Here is a 7,325-nt window from a genome sequence, read left to right as displayed (position 1 = left end):
ACAAGTCCACCACATATGGAAAAAAGTACCTTCTTTTTCTTTACATTTCCAACAAATATTATCACTATTGTGATAAATGTTTGCTAGTTTTACAGGGGTCAAGTACCATCTATATATCATCTTCATAATGTTTTCCTTTAATTTATATTTAATTCTAGGTTTTCCCCCCTGCCAGATAAATTTAGACAATGCCTTCTGCCATTCTTTAAAGCATTTGACATTATCAATGATTGGTAAAACTTGGAATAAAAACAACACCTTCGGCAATACATTCATCTTAACCACCGATATTCTGTTAGATAAGATGGCGTCCAGCACGTTTCCTTGCTGCGTCACTGGACGTCTGTGCCGATCGAAAACTTCTTCCAGCTCCCTTAGCTCTCTTACTTAAGGCTTTAGCAGAGTTCACGCAGTGGGGAAAGCTGTTGCTTTGTGTGGGTAATAAATCGAACTGAATGCAGGCTTTTCTCTTATCTCCAATAGTCTTTAATGAGTAGAATAACAACATAAATCAGCCCGGCGAATTGGCTGGCATCTTTCCGCTTCACCGTCAAAGCGAAAGAGAGACACACACAGAGAGAAACACTCCCCTATGTGAACATAGCCACGCCTCAGAATGTGAGACTTCACTCAGAACTGTTTAACCCTGTAAGTTCTGATTCTCCTCACACCCCCTCTCGTCTCGCATCTTGAGGGAAACTGTGAGCACACATCTACAGACCTCTTTGAGTTCAACTCCTTTCCCATTGCCTCTTGCCCCTTCCTGGCTTCTGTCTCAGGCAACTGTTGAACTTTCTCGAAACTCTCAGGTTCGCACTGTGCGAAACCAACCCATGCGCTGGTGACCTGAAACCTCTCAGGTGGTACCCCCTTCGTGGAGCGTGCGGAACGTCTGAGCACTGTCTCAGGTGCTCCCTCTGACCCATTGGGACCAGCAAGTGTGTCACTGGTACCAGAAGACTCCCCCTCTGACTTACTGCGTCTTCGGGCCTTTTGCACTTTGCTCACGGGAGACGAAGGCTCACTCTTGGGCTCTCGTTTAACAACCTGTGGAGATGCCCAATCCTGTTCCTGACCCTGGTCAGCGACCTGGTCCTCATCAACAGGTTCAGCTTCTGCTTCTCCCTCCTCCTCAGAATCAAGCAGACATTCTGAGAGAACGTCAAGATTCGCATGGATCCACTTCCGGAGGCGGCGCGAACGGCAATGGCGGTCCTCTTCCTTTCGTGAGGAGAAAGCTCCGTGGAAACTGGGTCGTCCGCTACGGCGAAGCGGAGACCCACATCGGAAACCCACAGGCAGCAAGAGCCTGTGGTCTTGAGACTCGGCGGGCGCCAGAAGCGGCTCCCGAAACACTGAAGGAACCCCGTAAGGGGCTCCGGAACGTGGAGGGGGTAGCGGCGCTGTGAGTCGTTTCGCAATCTACAGAGTGAAGCCGCGCTGCTGCTGCCGGTGAGCGCTGACCTCTTTTCCTGGAACCTTTTGATTCGGAAAACAACAACTCGTGAGTAAAGAAGGACTTTTAAAAATTTGAGACTAAATTATTGAATCTGGCTGAAAGCGGAGCGACGTAAAACAGGAAGTCCGTCTTCCGCTGTCATTGAACTTCAAAGCAAAAGAGCTGGAGGAGTGGAGGCGTGAAAAGAATCTTTAGTTTAATTGATCTGAGCACCCACTGAACTTTTTCTTAAACAAATAAGGACTTTAAGTATTTGATTCTCTGATTTTTATTTGTATTGGGATACCTTTCTTCTATTGGAACTACAACTGGAATGAGAAACCCAGGTGCTGGAGCTGCCTGAGCAACATGAGCTGTCAGTTTTGCAGACCTGGTTATTGTGTATTAGAACTTGCAACAATCTGAGGGGATTTGGACTTGTTACTTTGAAACATCATTTGAAACACCAGTATGCACTGTCTGAAACAATGTGGCTGTTAATACCAACTATGCCTAAAACCTGCTATTGAAGGTTCTTGGACATTATATTCGATTTTAGTAATTTTATCAGAATTGGATTCTTCCCTTAAGACATTTCAAGCTCCCCCTAGAGGATTTGGGATTTACAGCAGTGACATCATTTCACTTTCCTTTTCCCCGACCTCCTGTTTGACTGTTTCTCTCTGGGCCGCTGCTTTCTCATGGGAACAACTCAGCTTGACCTTGACTTTTAGATAACTCTGGAATGAGTGGCGCAAGAAGGAGGGGAAGAACCAGACAAGCAACTTTGACAACTTTAACCTCAGTCTCACAGACACGTAGGTCATCTGTACCTACTTTGCCTTCAGAGGAAGAAGCTGCAAGCTGCTTCCCTGCCAAGGGCAGGAGAGGGAGAAATTGAACAGTTACAGTTGGAAGATATGGCCTCAGGAGCAACTGCTTCTATTTTAGAGAAAATCTATGAAAAATTGGAATCTTTGGATAAGAGAGTGGAATCTTTGGATAAGAAAGCCGATGAACAAACAGCCAAAATTGATCAAAACACAGAATGTCTAAATAGATTAACTGGACAAGTATCACAGAACGTACAGGCAATTGGGCAGTTGACGGAGGCCACAGTAGAAAATCAGAAATTGGCTGAGGACACTAGCCAAAAATTAGAAAATTTAGAACAAGAGGTAAGACCACTCTGTAAACAAGTAGGTGAACATCAGACCTATCTATCTATGATAGAACTGCGGAATTGGGAGACCAATTTAAGGATAAGGTCGATACCAGAAGTGGAAGAAGGCAACTTAGCTGAGTTTCTGACTAAAGAATTCACCAAGTTCTGGAATTTAGAGGAAAAGGACTTTAAAATTGTGTCAGCTTACAGGCTTGGAAGACTTGCAAAGAAAGAAAAGCCCAGGGACTGTTTGATAATATTGAGATCAAAGGAGGAAAGGGATAAGATTTTGGGCCTACACTACGAGAAGTCACTGGACATTTTGGATAGAAGAATTGAACTTTATAAAGACATTCCTAAACAACTGTTGGACCTTAGATCCGCCTATCTTGAATTGGTTAAATTGCTCAGGAGCAACTCAATTATCTTTAGGTGGGAATTTCCCCAAGGATTATCTTTTACTTTCGGAGGGAAGAAGGTTAAAATTAGAACACTGGAAGATAGAGACAAATTTCTGACTACATACAGAGAGGACCTTCAAAAAGGAATTGAACTACCCTTTGGGCCTGGAGCACCGGCGGTACCGGCACCCTTGGAACCTGAAGATTCTGTGAATAAGATACCACCCCCGGAAAAATAATCAGATTATTTCAGGATGTCTCTGCAACTTCTGAGCTGGAATATAAATGGCTGTAACATCCCGGAAAAAAGGAGGAAAATATTTCATCTATTGAAAAAAGAACAATTGGACATTATTTGCTTGCAAGAAACACATGTGACTAGGCTCCATAGAAAAGTGTTAATAAACAAAAGATTGGGCCAGGAATTTATATCTTCGGACAAAGTAAAGAAGAGAGGTGTGGTCATATATGCAAAAGAGAGCCTGTCACCCAAATTCCTATTTAAAGACGAACGTGGAAGAATTTTAGCAATTGAGATACAACATCAAGGAGAGAAACTTTTGATATTAGGAATCTATGTGCCGAATGAGGGGAAATCGGAATTTTACAAGAAGTTGCATGAGACTATGCTGGATTATCTGGACTACAACAACAACATTTTGATGGGAGATATGAACGGGGTCGTATCAACCAACATGGATAAGTCACAAAGCCAAAATGTTACAAAAGATGGCAGACTACCAAAGACCTTTTTTGAAATGATAGACAATATGGATTTGATTGATATTTGGAGGACAAAGAACCCCTTGGGAAGAGAGGGAACATTTTTCTCTGAAGCCCAACTGACTTGGACAAGAATCGACCAAATATGGATATCTAGAGGTCTGGCACCCAAGGTCAAGAAGGTGGAAATCTGCCCAAAGACCTGCTCCGACCATAATGCAGTAAAGATGGACTTGACACTAATACCAACCGGCTCCTTTAGATGGAAGATGAATGACAATTTGTTTAGCGATCAGGAGATTATTAAGAAGGCCCAAAAAGCTCTAAAGGACTATTTTGAGATAAACTTGAATACTACGGTGGAAAAAAGAACCATCTGGGATGCAAGCAAGGCAGTGATGAGGGGGTTCTTGATACAACAGAATGCTGTAAAGAAAAGGACACAAAATGAGAGGAAAGATAAAATTCTGGAGAAAATTAAAGAATTAGAAAAGAAGCTAAGATCAAACCCGAAGTCACAGCCGACGCTGAGAGAAATTAAGCTTCATCAAGCACAATATTCTAAATTGATAAACCAGGAAATAGAGTGGAAGATTAAATTAATGAAACAAAAAACCTTTGAATCGGCAAACAAATGTGGAAAACTGCTAGCTTGGCAGTTGAAGAGGAGACAAAAACTAAATACAGTTACAAATTTAGAGATTGAAGGAAGAAACTTTCAGAACCCTGTGGATATTAGAAAGTGCTTCCAGAGATATTTCAAAAAATTATATACCCAAGGGCCGCAAGATGAGAATGAGATTAAACAATTTTTGGAAAAAAATGGACTGCCAAAATTGTCACAAGAAAATAGATCAATCCTGAACTGTAAAATAACACGATAAGAGATGGAGCAAGCCATTCAAAATATGAAATTGGGCAAATCTCCAGGACCAGATGGGCTGACCTCCAAGTATTATAAGACATTAAAAGACTATTTGATACAACCACTGATGGATGTTAGCAATGAAATTATGGAGGGCAAGAGGGCGCCAGAATCGTGGAAGGAAGCTTTTATCACATTGATACCAAAATCGGAAGCTGAAAAGACACAACTTAAGAACTATCGTCCCATCTCTCTTCTAAACGTGGATTACAAAATTTTTGCAGATATTATGGCAAGTAGATTTAAAAAAGTTTTAAATGAAGTAATTCACAAGGACCAGGCGGGCTTTCTCCCAGGTAGACACCTGTTTGCTAACACAAGGAATATTGTTGACATTTTGGAACTTTTGCAAACAGACATAAATACAAAAGCAGTGTTAATTTTCATAGATGCGGAGAAGGCCTTTGACAATATCTCCTGGAAATTTATGAAGGGAAACTTAAAAGAAATGGGAGTGGGGCGGGGTTTTGAGAATGGGATTGATGCAATATATTCAGAACAAAAGGCTAAACTGATAGTTAACAATGTGGTTACAGAAGAGTTTAAAATTGAAAAAGGAACACAACAAGGCTGCCCTATTTCCCCTTTGCTATTCATTTCGGTTCTGGAAGTGCTCCTGAATATGATTAGAGGGGACAGGTTGGTGGAAGGAATTCAGGTCGGAGCGAAACAATATAAACTTAAAGCTTTTGCAGATGACCTAGTTTTGACCCTGCAGGAGCCAGAATCTAGTACGAAAAGAGTATTACAATTGATTCAAGACTTTGGTCGGGTGGCGGGATTCAAACTAAACAAACAGAAAACCAAGGTATTGGAAAAAAATTTGACAGTTACAGAGTCGGAACGGTTTCAGAGAGAGACAGAATTAAATGTGGTTAAAAAAGTAAAGTACCTAGGGGTAAACATAACAGCAAAAAATCTGAGTCTATTTAAGGATAATTATGAAAAATGTTGGTCAGAAATTAAGAGAGACTTAGATAGTTGGACAAAATTGAAACTTTCTTTGCTAGGCCGAATTGCTGCTATCAAGATGAATGTATTGCCAAAAATGTTGTTTTTGTTTCAAACACTACAGATTGTGGACAAGACGGAGTGCTTCCGGAAGTGGCAGAGAGATATCTCTAAATTTGTCTGGCAGGGCAAAAAGCCCAGAATTAAGTTTAAGATATTAACTGATGCGAAAGAGAGAGGGGGCTTCGCCCTGCCGGACTTAAAGTTGTACTATGAGGCCGCAGCTTTCTGCTGGCTAAAAGACTGGCTACTTCTCAAAGACAATGATGTACTGGACCTGGAAGGTTTTAACAATGCTTTTGGTTGGCATGCATACTTATGGTATGATAAGGTTAAAATCAATAAGGCCTTTAAAAACCATATTGTCAGAAAAGCAGTGTTTAATGTCTGGACAAAATATAAAGACTTATTGGAAAATAAAACTCCAAGGTGGCTATCACCTCTGGAAGCTAAGGCCCGAAAAAGACCCAATATGGAGGCCAAATGGCCAAAATATTGGGAAATTTTAGAAAAAGATGGAGACAATTGGAAATTGCAGAGTTTGGAGAAAATGAAGGATAAAGTGCGAGACTGGCTACATTACGCTCAGATTAAAGAAGTTTTCAAAAATGACAAAAAGTTAGGGTTCCAGGTGGAGAAATCGAAATTGGAATCAGAACTGTTAGAACCTAAGACTAAGGTACTTTCAAGAATGTATAACTTGCTGTTAAAATGGAATACACAAGATGAAATGGTTAAATCGGCTATGATAAAGTGGGCACAGGACATTGGGTACAATATCATGTTTGAGGACTGGGAAAGGTTGTGGACCACTGGGTTGAACTTCACTGCATGTAATGCTTTGAAGGAAAATGTAATGAAAATGATATATAGATGGTACATGACCCCAGTTAAACTTGCCAAAATATACCATTTGTCTGATAACAAATGCTGGAAATGTAAAGGGAATGAAGGAACATTCTTTCACCTCTGGTGGACGTGCCCTAGAGTGAAGGCCTTCTGGGAAATGATATATAATGAGTTGAAAAAGGTATTTAAGTATACTTTCCCTAAGAAACCAGAAGCTTTTCTCCTGGGTATTGTCGGCCAGAGGGTGATAAAGAAGGACAGAACTTTTTTCCTGTATGCAACAACAGCAGCAATGATACTCATCGCCAAGCATTGGAAAACTCGAGATCTACCCACACTGGAAGAATGGCAGATGCAACTGATAGACTATATGGAACTGGCTGAGATGACCGGCAGAATCCGAGACCTGGGAGAGGAAAGGGTTGAAGAAGACTGGAAGAAATTTAGAATTTATTTACAAAAATATTGTAATTTGGTTGAATGTTAAGAAGGATGCCAGACTATAAATAATTGAGCACCACTAAAATAGATGTAATCTGGATGACAAGTGTGATGGAGGGAAACATAAACCTTTGGGAGAACTATTAGACTAAATTAAACGAATGTAAACAAGATGATAAATTGCTGGTAAAAGTTTATAATGATGTAAGTGGGAGCGGGAGACGTGAGGGAGTCTAAAGAAGCTTTGAAAATATGTTATGATACATGTTATATTGTTTATTATTTTTGCATTTTGTATTTAAAAAACCTTAATAAATATTAAAAAAAAAGATTCACATGGATCCTTGACCAACCATTCTGCTCACAGAACTC

The sequence above is a fragment of the Podarcis cretensis genome (assembly GCF_951804945.1).
Source record: "Podarcis cretensis genome assembly, chromosome: 9".
NCBI lineage: Eukaryota > Metazoa > Chordata > Lepidosauria > Squamata > Lacertidae > Podarcis > Podarcis cretensis.
This window is presented reverse-complemented; position numbering follows the sequence as displayed.